Source organism: Ochotona curzoniae, unplaced genomic scaffold (assembly GCF_017591425.1).
Source record: "Ochotona curzoniae isolate NIBS_2020 unplaced genomic scaffold, NIBS_Ocur_1.0 contig_3432, whole genome shotgun sequence".
Lineage (NCBI taxonomy): Eukaryota > Metazoa > Chordata > Mammalia > Lagomorpha > Ochotonidae > Ochotona > Ochotona curzoniae.
In genome coordinates, this window is record NW_024465859.1 from 9,563,972 (window position 1) to 9,578,759 (window position 14,788).

The following is a 14,788-nucleotide window of genomic DNA, read 5'->3' on the forward strand; positions in this document are numbered from 1 at the left end:
TAAGTATTTTTTATTTAATCCCAAATATTAATTTCAGCAACAGCAAATGTTTTGTCACTCAACTGGAAAAAATGGCAGACATCACTAATCAACTTATTTAACAGTTTAGTAAATTTCTAATCATACATTTTAGGTTTGCATGTGTCTTATATAATTTGTAAGTCATACAAAGTAAGCTAATATTCAATTAATACAAAGTACATTCTTTGCCTTGATCATCTGAATTTTTGTTGTTGTTTATAAAATTAATCACAGTTAGCAGGGTAGAAATCGCTTTGGGCATCATGAATGACATCCAAGAGATGGGAAAGGATTAGTTCTCAGTTGCTGCCAGTTATAGCACCAGGTGGCTTTTTCTACAGTGAAGGTGTTACCGATAATCCCATTACACTGGTACTAAATCTTGCAGACATCAAAATTATCACCAAGGTTCCTTTTCATCCGATCCTTTCCAAATGACTGGAAGTTGCTTCACCTGAAAGAAGTCAAATCCACATGCAGCTGCTGTTTTAGCAGGCAGCAAACTCCCTGAGAATGCCAGTCATGATTCAATTTTGCTGTGCTGGTGGCCCCCTATTCCCTGTCCAATAATACATCTGTTAAAAAATCCTACAGCTACAAATCAAGTTTAATCCTACCAGGGACCTCATGTTGGTCTTGTCTTCCAAAAAGGCAGCAGGTTCTGCTGTCTATCTCTGCTAGTGTCTGGGGAATACTCTTTAAATCCCAGCCCTACTTAGAAGAATAAGCTAAGGATCACAAAACATGACCTCAAAAACCCTGATATGACTATATTCTGACCCAGAGGCATTCATTCTAGGTGAAGATTAGAACTTTGCATAATAAGATTACACAGCAAGTGAATGATATCAAGGGACTATCCATATGCAGCCGCCTGGTTTTGTATAGACAGCCTGTGCTCTGCAATATGCAGTGCAGACGAAAAAGAGCTTGGTCTTTCTAGCTGAAATAAAATAGATTCACATAAATTAGTGGGCCATTTCCAGATTCCTAAATCCCCTATTACATCTTTTATTGACAGCTCCTGTGAGGATAGCACAAATGTTATTCCTTTTTATTCTATGCTTCTCTAACAATCATGCTCTGTAATTGAAATGTACATAGATTATGTCTAGAAATTAACATCTTGTTTGCTGTAATCTAGGATTACAATTGACTGTGTACATAATAAAATTAGGAAATCAATGGATGGATTTATCATCTCCAAGAAACTAGATGTATTGTCTGAAGGATAGTTGAACAGTTTGTGCCGATGCTTCAAATGCAAGAGGTCATAGTGAGTAGTAAATAAATATTTAAATGAGTCAAAGAATACAAGCATCCACTAATACCTACATAAAAAGTTAGATATTTAAAATTAGGTTGCAAAACTGAAAACTTAGAAAATGTGAAAAAACTCAGATTTATGAAAATATGGTTTTATCTAATGCCTACTAGAACATGAAGGACGATATTTTAGATATAGAATCTGCAGAGTTACACACAAATCATATTACACTATAATTATACCAAATAACTTAATTAGCTCACACTGATTATAATTCTTGAGCCCAAGGTATTAGGAATTAGTATTTTTATTACATTTCAGTGATTTCAATACATGAAGACATTTCAAATGTGCAGAACCCTACAAATACATAACAATACCAGGTTTATTTTTCCCCCACCCCCTCTCAAAATAGTTTACAGATACATTAGGTCAAAACAAGCTCATATGAGAGGGGAGATTCAAATACACTCATGCAAACCACTGTCCAAAAACCTTCAGAGCATGTGCAGAGTGTTCAGCTTCCCAAACATTTATAAATGTATGTTTATATGTGTTTACGTATATATATGTTTGTGTGTGTGAGTAGAGAGACTTGCCATCAAGTTATTGCAAAACTAAGCTTCTAGTGTACTCAAAACACAGATTATTTAGCAACTTTGACCTGCCCACCACTTGTGAGGCATATTCACAGCCATTACATTAGTCATTGTCTTACTGGAATACCTTTAAACACATCTGCAGAGATAGTGGGGTCAGGCGGCATCATTCTGATTATATGTATCCAATAGATATTTATCAACAATATTAGCAACAGATAGAAAGTCTAATTTGTAATTTCAACAGCATAGCACATAAATATTCTTGGCTTGCATTTAGTAGGCAATTACTGGAAAAAAATGAAAAAGCAAAAAACAAAAAAACAAATTAAAAAAAAAAACCCATATTCTGTAATGGTACTTTTTCTAGAGTTCTACTAGCCTTCTAAGCATGCTAACCACTCAAAATGTGACTAGCACAAATTGTGATGTACTATCGAAGTAAAAAACACTTGATTTTGAAAACAATACCAAAAATGCATTGATAAAATAATTTTTACAGATTACATGTTGAAAACATGGTATATGAGATAAGGTTGGGCAACTAAAATTCAGATGATACACATTGAAAAGCACTGCTCTAGCAGAACATTTTTTCAATAATAATGCTCCTTAGCTAAACAGAATCACACAGCTAATAAAAAAATACTGAAGCTGAGGATTATTATAAAAGAGTAAACATTCCAGTGTCAATTCTGATGGATAAGCTGAGTGAAGAAACTACAAAACCCAATCTTGTTAGCCACCTTCATGTTTCTAGCTTTAGGGTAATGTTCAGAGAAGGTAGTACATGCCAAACTTCTGACCACCATATACTGAAAAAGAATTAAATGTTACAGTTACAAAATGCTTTAGAACAGTAAATATAGTGATGTTTTTTAGTTGCTTCTTGTGCAACTTCATAACAAACTAGTCAAATATGCTTCTTGCCACAACACTGAGCCCAAGAGACAGGACTACCATTTTTTTATGGCACTATGTACCTGTTTATGAATGAATTAAGGGTAGTTTTATAAATCATCAGTAAGCTGCTTTCCCATCGGTCTTCGCCACATGTAGAGTTTAAAAAAATTTTCACAGCCTGGCGCATTAGCATAATGGTTAAGATCCTCGCCTTAAATGTGCAGGGATCCCATATGGGTGCCGGTTCTAATCCCAGCAGCTCCACTTCCCATCCAGTTCCCTGCTTGTGGCCTGGGAAAGCAGTTGAGGAAGGCCCAAAGCCTTGGGACCCTGCACCCACGAGGGAGACCGGGAAAGAAGTTCCTGGCTCCTGGCTTCAGATCAGCACAGCACCGGCCATTGCAGCCACTTGGAGAATGAACCACTGAACAGAAGATCTTCCTCTTTGTCTCTCCTCTTCTCTGTACACCTGCCTTTCAAATAAAAATAAATAAATAAATAAATCCTTGAAAAAATTTTTCAGTGAAATGGACATGATAAAAAAGTAAAAATAGTTAAAACACATATAACACAGGTTTAATTTTGTTCAAGAAATGTAATGTGGCCGTGCTCCACAGTGGGGGTTTATCGGATGACATCAAGTGGCCATCCCCCACCTTGAGTATTGCTGCAGTTGGGTTAGCTGGCTAGGAGTGGCCTTCTCCCCTAATCTCTCACCTTCTCCCAGATGCAGGAAGAAAAATAAATTAGAAGCAATTGTCACATCCACTTTCCATACCACACCCCCACTATAGTCAGTGGTCCACATAGACATACATCCTTCTCAACTATGTAAATATCATCAAAATAAAACATATTTTAAAAAGAAACATAAGCTCTTATTAGAAAGACTGAAATGCTACCATACAACTAAGATACAAAGTTTGCTTTTATCACACAAAACAAAAGGATTATAATATGAACAAAGGTATTTAGAGAATAAGCTTGCTTAAAAGTTGCTTTCTCAGATATTATTTTACTAGTTAGCAAAATATTGACCAAAGGTGAAATATGAGTAGTAATAAGACAAACAAAATTTAAATCAATTTTTTGACCTAGACATGCCACTTTTTTCTTGCCTTTTAAAACTATATGAGCATACTCCTTTTTGAGTGTAAAGTATCACACACACAGCCATAGACATAACCAGACACACAGGCAAAACAAAATAACAGTAACAACAAAAAAAATTCTATCAGTAGATGAGTGCAATGAAACTCAATGTAAGTTAATCTCCAGACATCCAAATCATGAATAAAAATTCATCAGTTTTAAATACACTGAGCCTATTAAGCAAGAACAAAAGCATATGCACAAAAGAGCTTTTAATATATTTCAAAGCCCACAAGAGCCATGGTCTCATTAAAATTATAAATTACACAAACATGGAATGAAGATTGAAACTGCAGTGCAGCTAAGCAGATTACAGAAAACCCCGCGTTCCATATGATAACACACCATGGCCCTCCCAGATGGGGGCTTGGAACAAAAAGGCCATCACAACAGCTAGGGAAAACCTCCTTGTGATCTCTGGTTTCTGTTCAGCAGATGACAGCCAAATAATATGTTGATTATTCTGTTTGTGCTGCTAAGCTTGTAAGATGGAATAAAAGCGATATGATCTATTGTGAACCCAATGCTAATGTGTTGCTCCACTCATAAATAATACACTAAATTTATTTTGAAACTATCTTTTATCTGAATTTCAGTTTTTAAATGCATGAATTAAAATAAAAGACAGGATAAAATAATACTTAATTTGATGCTTTACACTAAAAAAGGAGTTCACAAGTGAAAAGTATCTAAATGCTTAGTGAAAATGTACTAAATGCATAGTGCAATTACCTTTCTTTAATTTCAGTACTGTAGACAACATACATTTTATGATAGGCAGTCATTCTTACTACGAAATATAAATAAAAATTAAGTAGTATAGTAATCATGAAGTTAATAATGTAAATTATTATCAAGGTAAACTAAAATAGTAAGGTATACAAAAGCATGTCCCCAAATAATGCACATGATGAGAACACACAATAAAAAGCATAATTGGTCATAAATGCTCCGAACATCCACACAGACGGATGATTACAAGTTCTACTTCAAATAATTGAAAAGAAGCTTAACGCTTATAACACCCAGCATTCTACATTGCTTTGATAAACAAAGTTAAACATAATTTTCCCCTCATGTAAAAACAAATGTCTATTTCATATTATAAGTTTTAAGAGAGCAAATTATGCTCCTATGAAATCATATGGATCATTTTTGTGAATACTTTACAAAATTTTATGTTTGGCAGAATTGTTAAAAAATATCGAAAATCATAACAACCATTGTCCCTTTATGAAATCTGTCCCTAAATAACAGAGTAGAGTCTTATTAAAGGCAAACAAATGAATAAAACAGCACACTGAAGCTGCATTCAAGGTAACATGGATAAACACTCTATTTACTTAAGCAGGCATTTTGCAGAAGTACATAATTACGGTAATTAGCTTAAAGTCCATCTCCTTCCTAATGTTTTGGTTTTTTTGTTTCTTTTTCTTGGTTTCATTCTACAGAGATTCTTGGATAAAAAAAGCTCAGCAAAAATGCTTAACATAAAATATAGCCTAAAACTGTAGACATAAACAATAAACATAAGACGTACTTGGAGTACACAAATATATCTGCAAACGATACAAAGATCGTTAAGCATAAAAATCTCTATTAAGAAAATGAAAAGGTAAGTCTGAGTGGGAGAAATAAGTGCAACACCTATATTCAAAAAAGGACCCATACAAGCCAAAAAAATAAAATTCGTCAACATAAAAATAGGCCAAAGAGGTAAATTCCCTTACCAAAAGGAATAACCAAATAGTCAATCTGTACATATATATGTAAAGAACTCAACCACCTTAATCATCAAATTATAAACTAAAACTGATATAGCTACTACTTCATACACAATAGAACTTGAAAAATAAAAAAAAAAAAACAGGAGAATTCAAACACTGTCAATTACTTGTTTGTAAGAAAAGATGTAAAAGGAGCCAGGGTTGTTGCACTGTGGGTAAAACCACCTTTGCACCTGCATCCCATATCGGCTCCACCTGGAGTCCTGGCTGCTCCAATCCCAACCCAATTGCCTACTAATATATCTGAGAAACCAGTGACAGGTGACTTAAGTCTTTGGGATCCTGCACCCATAGGGGAGACCTGGAAGAAACTGCTGTCTCCTGGATTAGGACTAGTTCAGCACAAGTCATTTAAACAATTGGGTAGTGAACCAACAGATGGAAAAGCTCTGTTACTCTGCCTTTCAAATAAATAAATAAGAAAAAATTTAAATTCCCATATTTATTTCCTTATAAGGCAATATCAGAATATTTGCAATTTATATTGCGTTTCAGCTCATGGGAATTAAGGCATCATCAAAGAGTGGTCCCCTCCCCAGAGTGCTGATGTAGTTTGACAGCAACAGGAACGGTCCCATCCCATTCCCCCAAAGGAAAAATCAAAATTGGGATATTTGTCCCACTCACCTTCCTCCAAGAATGAACCCTGTCCACCCTAACTGGAGACACACATGGACATGAATCACGCTCAACAACGTAAACAATGTCAAAATAAAATAAAATACAAAATATACTTCTAATTCATACAAATTTAGAAGCATTCAGGTATCTATGCAATGTGAGGGGTCATTGACATGGCACAGACACACTACATTTCAAGTCCTACCCAGGGTGACTGTGTAAATATAGTTTACTGTGTACAACAGAAAACATGATAGAGGGCCCGCCGTGGTAGCCTAGCAGCTAAAGTCTTTGCCTTGGGATCCCATATGGGTGCCTGTTCTGATCCCAGCAGTCCTACTTCCCATCCAACTCTCTGCTTGTTGCCTGGGAAAACAGTCAAGGACAGCCCAAGCACCCACGTAGGAGACCCGGAAGAAGCTCCTGGCTTCAGATTGCCTCAGCTCCAGCCATTGTGGCCACTTGGAGAGTGAATCAATGCACGGAAAATCTTCCTATCTGTATATCTGACTTTACAATAAAAATAAATAAATAAGTAACCAACCGAACAAACAAACAAATAAATAAATAAATCTATCTTTACAACAAAAAAAGAAAACATGGGCCTGACGGCGTGTCCTAGCAGCTAAAGTCCTTGCCTTGAATACACCAGGATCCCATATGGGTGCCGGTTCTAATCCCAGCAGCTCCACTTCCCATCCAGCTCCCTGCTTGTGGCCTGGGAAAGCAGCCGAGGACGGCCCAAAGCCTTGGGACTTGCACCCAAGTGGGAAACCTGGAGGAAGTTCCTTGCTCCTGGCTCCGGATGGGCACAGCACTAGCTGTTGTACTCACTTAGGGAGTGAATCATCGGACAGAAGATCTTCCTCTCTGTCTCTTCTCCTCTTTGTATATTTGACTTTGTAATAAAAAATAAATCTTAAAAAAAAAAAAAAAAAAAAAAACAGGGCCCTGCGGCGTGGCCTAGTGGCTAAAGTCCTCACCTTGAATTCACAGGGATCCCATATGGATGCCGGTTCTAATCCTGGCAGCTCCACTTCCCATCCAGCTCCCTGCTTGTGGCTTGGGAAAGAGGTCGAGGATGGCCCAAAGCTTTGGGACCCTGCACCCATGTGGGATACGTGGAATAAGTTCTTGGATCCTGGCTTCGGATCGGCATAGCATTGGCTGTTGCGCTCACTTGGGGAGTGAATCATTGGACGGAAGATCTTCCTCTCTGTCTCTCCTCCTTCTCTCTGTATATCTGACTTTCCAATAAATAAATAAATCTTTAAAAAAAAACATGGTAGATTGATCATGGGACAGAAATACAAAACAACTTAAAGATCACAACATAGTGACTTATTTCAAAATAGACAAAATCTTTATCTAATTTAGATTATAATGAAAGTCTTAAATGCTTGTTTTTTGGAAAAACAAAAATAGGAGGAATTGAAACTACTACAAAACACACAATACATATAACAGAAAAATAACCGCATTACAAAAACGCACATAGTCTAAAAAGTCATGGCGGAAGGTGGGTGAGATACTTGCAAGTGTCCATCAGTACACGTTGGCTGTAACTTAGGAGATGCTGACCAGGCATGAGAGTATTTTCATGAGACTCCAGATACCAATACTATGGTGACAGAATAGCACATTGTAATAGCTACTTTCTTTGTGCATTATCTCTCTTCCTGAAAGCAGCTGAAGATACAGATCCAGATATTTACCCATTTATTAAGGGCCAACTTTAGAAAATTATACAGTGTCCAGCAGGGAGCAGCATTACAACAGTCACAAGATTTAATTTGAACATGAAATGGTCAGAAGAAAAATGAGGAAAAATGCCCACTTACCATAGGTCTGTTTTATAATACATTCAATGTTTAGGGTAGGAGCAGGACATCCAGAAAAAAACATACAAAGCTGCCTCAAAGAATATTTAATTGATCCATGGTTTCAGGATTCCTAAAGTAGGAAATCAAAATTATATTAGGTAAAGGTTTCTCTCTCATGCTGAGATGAACATAACATGACAAAATCTCTCTGAATTGTCAAGATGCATCTATGTCTTTTGGTGGATTAATTGGATTTTGAATTCAGATATCGAATGGCATTTTCAATAACAATCTTTAAGACATAGAATATGAAAATTCATTATCTAACTTGGAGGCACAAGAATACATTTTGGGAAATATATCATAAGATATTATTCAATATGGAAAGAACTGTGGTCAAGGAGTTGATAGGACAACTACAGACACTTCTGACTTCTGACATAGCAAACTTTTCTAAACCTAGATGATTTGCAAGCAATACAAGGGATATTTATATAGACAGTAATTTCTACAAGCCAGCATGAATATAAGAGGTTTATTTTAAGAATCAAGAGACAATAATACTTTGCAATGTTGCTGTATAATACTGTCTATCAGATATTTACTGAATATGGGAAATGTACATAATATTGCTGAAAAAGTTCAGGCAACAGCAAAACATCATGTGTGATACAGACCCATTCTTTGTCAGTTCCTATAACTGAGAGGAAAATAGTTACATTCGAAAAATACTAAATAGTTTGTATATTTTTTAGAATTTAGTTTGTATTCAGAATGTTGCTTTTCAATGTCTACATCAAAAAACAAACTTCTATCTTTAAAAATAAGTGACAGCATGCGAATACTAACGTTACATAGAAACAAGGTGCTAAATGACAGGCCTCACAAACAATGGTGGTCCATCACATGATATAACCAAATAATGTCTTCGAGTAAGGATATGCCATGATGAACCCACAATGATGGAATCATCTACCAATTCATTTTTAATGTATCCACATCTTTAACAAAAGCAAAATTATATGCAATTGCATATACCTCATGTAACATGAGACTACCAATCAATGAATTACTAGTATAAAAATGGCATAACAGTCATCTGACTTTATATGATGAATGCTGTATAAGCTGGTTCCCACTATTTTCTTCTGGCAAGATGAGACAGGCAGTATACGTGAGTGGATATCAAGACGATGATGATGCTAACATGTCATTATTTTCACTCTATCTACAAGAAACCAAATATATTAGTCTTCTCTCACAGAAAATTATTCATTCTATCACTTTTTTTTAAGATTTATTTAATTATTTTTTTTATTGGAAAGGCGGATAGACAGAGAGGAGAGACAGAGAGGAAGATCTTCCATTGGATGATTCACTCCCCAAGTGGGCACCACGGCCGATGCTATGCCGATCTGAAGCCAGGAGCCTCTTCCGGGTCTTCCACGCGGGTGCAGGGTCCCAAAGCTTTGGGCCGTCCTCGACTGCTTTCCTGGGCCACAGGCAGGGAGCTGGGTGGGAAGCGGGGCTGCCGGGATAGAACCGGCGCCCATATGGGATCCCGGGCGTGCAAGGCGAGTACCTTAACCACTGCGCCACCGTGCTGGGACCCATTTCATTATTTTTCATCTTTTGTTTTCAAACTCTCAAAAAATTAAAAAGAAATATGTCTTAACTCATTATGTAAGCCAGTATTATACAACACTAGAGCTAACAAAGACACTACAAGGAAAAAATAAACAAACAAACAAGAATCTTATTATCCACTAGCCAATATTCTTCATAAATATTGAAAGTCCTTGGCACAGTGCTAGGTAACCACATTCAGCAGTGTATTGAAGGGCCAGCATGATAGCTCAATTGGCCAATCCTCCTCCTGAAGGTTCTGGCATCCCATATGGGTGCCAATTTGTGTCCCAGCTGCTCCACTTCTGATCCAGCTCCCTACCTGTGGCCTGGGAAAGCAGCAGAGAACAGTTAAAAGCATTGGGATTCTGTACCTGGGCGGGAGATCCAGTTCAGCTCCAGTCATTCAGTTATTTGGAGAATGTCTCTCTTCTCTGTAAACCTACTTTTCCAATACAAATAAATAAATCTTAAAAAAAAAAAAAGACTGTATGCCATTTTTCATAATTTCCAAAATACAAGGATGGGTCATCATGAAAATCAATATATATTACCATATTAAGAAATTAAAAATGAAAAAATATGACTACCTCCATAGGCCAAACAAAAAGCATGATAAAATTCAATACCCTTTCAAGAAACTAACTCATCAAACAATAGAGTGAAGTATCCTCAACATTATAACAAATTTATAAAAAACCAACTGCTAGACATACTCAACGATGAAAGTTTTTTCAACTTATATTCAATATAGCATTTAAGCCACAGCATTCACCTTTTTTTAAACAAATACAGTTTAAATGGGAAACTGTCATGTGTATTCATTTACATGCACTGTTGAACAGCTACAGCAGACACTACAGGAACTATAAAGCCTAAAATACTTACTATCTGATTTGTTACAGAAAAAGCTGGCAAAAATCTTGAAATAGAGCGGTGCAGTTTAACATCTAGCAGCTGGCCACATGTAGCCATTTGTATTAGTTTGCTTTGTACTGCTATAAGGAAATGCCAGAACATGTGTATTGTATAAACTAAAGGGATTTATTCTGCTCACAACACTTAAGTTACAAAGTCCAAATAGCATGTTGCTGGAGCCCCAGAAGGGCCTCCTGATTGCATCCAGCATTGTGGAGAAGCAGAAAGCGAATTAGCCCTATGGAGAGGAGTCAAGCACGCAGGGAGGCCTTGCTTTTTTACAACAACCCACACTCAAGAGACCTAAGCACTCTTGTTAAACCCAGTTCACTCCTCAAGAGTAGCAGTGATCTATTCATGAAGTTAGTGGACTGAATCATCCTTTGTGGAGGGTTGCTTCAGAACACTGGGGAAGTCCATTGCAGTATTACCAGCTGGGCCCATAAATGTAAATAATCTGCCTTTGCAAACCTTTTGGATAATGGGAAAAACACCATTAAAAAGAAGACATGCAGTTACAACTATGCTTCTTAGATTGCAACCCTCGCTGCAACAACTGTCATCTTCTAGCTATCCTATTGGTCCACTACTCCCTTGCAGCAATGGTCATTTTTTAAGGTGTTATACCTGCCATGCTGCTCGCTTACAGTGTGTTCAATAAAATCAAACTGTTCAATCTTGACTGCTCCAGTGAATTCTATCACGAGTGTCAGTTCACTATTTCCAGGCATATTTTCCACAGGCCCCATCTGCTCAACCAGCTCAGAGATCAGAACGAGACTAGGCTTGCTAGCACATGAACCTTTGGGGGATATATAAACTATATTCAAAGCATAACATTAAGTTAGCAATTAAAATTAGATAAGATTAAAAGTTGAGTTCTTCAATCATATCCATCGTATTTTAAGTACTCAATGGTCATAAGCATTTAATTGCTATAGTACTCAAGAGTGTCGATACAGGAAATTTCCAACAATGCAAGAAGCTCTACAGAATAGGGCTTGCCTGAAAGTTAGCACAACTGATTACCAAAAACTTAATCTTTATTTTTATAAAAGTGCTACAGGGAAAACAAAATCTAAGAGAAGCATGAAGAAGAATTTCAAAAAAAAATTAATATTAGAAATAAAAATAAATATATGAATACAAGATATCATTCTATAAGGAAAGGCAGATTTTTAGAGAGAAGGAGAGACAGAGAGGAAGAGCTTTCATCTACTGGTTCAGTTCCCAAGTGGCCACAATGCCTGGAGATGAGCTGACCCAAAGCCACAAGCCAGTTGCCTCCTCTGGGTTTCCCAACCAGGTACAGGATCCCAAGTCTTTGGGCCATCTTTGACTGCCTTCCCAGGCCACAAGCAGGGAGCTGGAAGGGAAGTGAAACTGCCATGCCACAAATGGGCACCCATATGGGATCTCGCCACACACAAGGCAAGGACCTTAGCAACTAGGCTACCATGCCGGGTACAAATAAACCAATCTTAAAAAGGAAAAAAAAAATACAAGAAAATGTAAGCCAGACTGAAAGAAAACACATTTGGTTTTTTTTAAAAAAAAAAATTTTTAAGATTTATTTTAATTGGAAAGTCAGATATACACAGAGGAAGAGAGACAGAGAAAGGAAGATCTTCTATCTGCTGGTTCACTTCCCAAGTGGCTACAATGACTGGAGCTGAGCCAATCCGAAGCCAGGAGGCAGGAGCCTCCTCCAGGTTTCCCATGTGAATGCAGAGTCCCAAGGCTTTGGGCTGTCTTCAACTGCTTCCCCAGACCACAAGCAGGGAGCTGGACGGGAAGTAGGACTGGCAGGATTAGAACTGGCACCCATGTAGGATCCCAAAACGTTCAAAGTAAGGATTTTAGCCACTAGACTACTGTGCCAGGCCCAATACATTTGATTTTAAGATGTATTTAATATTCTTTGGCAAGGCAGATCTGATCTACAAAGAAGAGAAACAGAGAGAAAAATATCTCATCCACTGAGTTCACTCCCAATGGACCGAAATGGCTGGAGCTGCAGGTAGGAGCCAGGAGCCAATTGTTTCTTCTATGTCTCCCACCCACCTCCCATCCTGTGGTTACAGAGTCCCAAAGCTTTGGGCCATCCTCTATTATTTTCCCTAGCCAAAAGTAGGGATTTAGATGGGAAATGGAGCAGCCAGGATACAAACTGGCACTCATATGGGATCCCAGCGCTTGCAAAGTGATGATTTAGCCATTGAGCCACTGCATTGTGCCCTTGAAAAATGGATTCTTGGGCTTGGCATGGTAGTCTAGTGGCTAAAGTCCTCGCCTTGCATGCGCCAGGATCCCATATGGGCACTGACTCTAATCCAGGCCCCATCCAGCTCCCTGCTTGTGGCCTGAGAGAGCAGTTGAGGACAGCCCAAAGCCTTGGGACCCTGTATTCACGTTGGAGGCCTGGAGGAGGCTCCTGGCTCCTGGCTTCAGATTGGCACAGAACCAGCCATTGTGGCCACTTGGGGAGTAAACCAGCAGACAGAAGATCTTCCTCTCTGTATATCTGACTTTCCAATAAAAATAAATTTAAAATAAAAATGAGAAAATGGATTTTTAAACTTCTAAAAGAATTCCACAAATCCATAGGTGAAAGACAACTTAGGTTTTAAAAATTAGCAAAATTATGAGTAAATCCACACAGAGTGTTACTCAAATAGTCAATAAACACATGAACAAGTGCTTAACTTCAGCAGTTCAAATCCAAGGACAAGACCACATCACACACACTCTCAAAATGTGTAAAATGAGAGCAAACAGAACACTAGGTGTCAAGGACGACAAGCATTTGATATTCTCAACATTCCTGATAACAACATAAATTGCTGACTGTAAGCAGCTCCTGCTGAAGGAACTGTTAGTTCATTCACTATGGAACTCAGTATTGAGAGTGCTAAGACCCAGCTATACCACTCCTGGGAATATATCCAAAGGAACTGAAATTTGCTTGGAAAAAAGTGAGAAGCAATTCTATATTTATTGTGTCACAATGCACAATAGTGGAGACATAGAAAACAACCCAGTTGCTCACTGAAAGAAGAATGGATAAAGAAACTGCGGTATACTCCATAGAATACCACTCAGCCATTAAAAAGAACGAAATCCTACCATTTGCAACAAAATGGTCCCAAATGGAGACCATTATGTTCAGTGCAATAAGCGAATCCCTAAAAAACGGGCATCATATGTTCTACCTGATATAAGGCAATCTTCATGCATAATACAAAACAAATATATACAAATATGTGAACAAGTATGTACATATATTCTCACAGTTGAACTGTAGAATGGAGACCAGAATATCAGAAAATGGAGGTATGTTGCAGTAGGCATCTCTACTACCCATATAAAAGGACTTCCAATGAAACTATTAAATACACATTGAAAATACAATACCAGATTTTCTATCTTTGTCTACCTACAACGCCATGATGCATTTAAATGCCAGAATGGTAAACTTATAACCATTACCAAAGGACTATACTACTGTAATGATATTGCGGAAAATGGTGGGAGTAGAAACAAGTAGGGAGAAAGGAGAGGGAAAAGAGGAAATACCTATACCTACAAAACTGTATCACAGAAAATAACAATACTTTTAGGAAATTTCAAAAGAGCCTAAATTGCTAAATTATGTTAGAAAATGAGCACCAAGGGGAAACATATAAACATCTTTGAACAGGACAAATAATTACAGTGCATAATTTAAACATCAGATACTATGTAGTAATAAATCATCCACAACTATATGCATTCACAATGATCATTTCTCAAATACAATATTGAACAAACTCAAATCCTGTATGACTTAATCTATATAAGGCAGAAAAACAGACAGGTCTGTGGCCTTGAAGTCAAGACTATAGTTCCCAGGAAGACTGCAAAAGGGTAAGGAACTCTCTCTGCGAAGACATGATCGCAGCGTTGATTCCTTCAATCATAAGGGTAAACACCAGCAGGATTAGCAGCAAGTCTCCCCTGTATCTCTGCTATATACTTTATTTGCAGACACAACAGTAACAGACTCTAGGGCGAGAGAAGACATTGAAAACC

The 14,788-nt window shown here is 37.5% G+C and overlaps 1 protein-coding gene across 5 annotated transcripts in view; it reads right to left on the reverse strand.

Moving 5' to 3' along the window:
* Positions 1-14,788, reverse strand: part of IMMP1L (inner mitochondrial membrane peptidase subunit 1) — a 68,410-nt gene that overhangs the window by 50,471 nt on the left and 3,151 nt on the right. For 3 of the 5 annotated variants that reach the window (XM_040980033.1, XM_040980029.1, XM_040980027.1), the window contains exon 2: positions 8,192-8,303. The exons of the other annotated variants lie outside the window; for them this stretch is intronic. The gene's annotated coding sequence lies outside the window, so the exon portion shown is untranslated. The remainder of the gene's footprint in view (positions 1-8,191; positions 8,304-14,788) is intronic. 5 annotated transcript variants of the gene reach the window in all.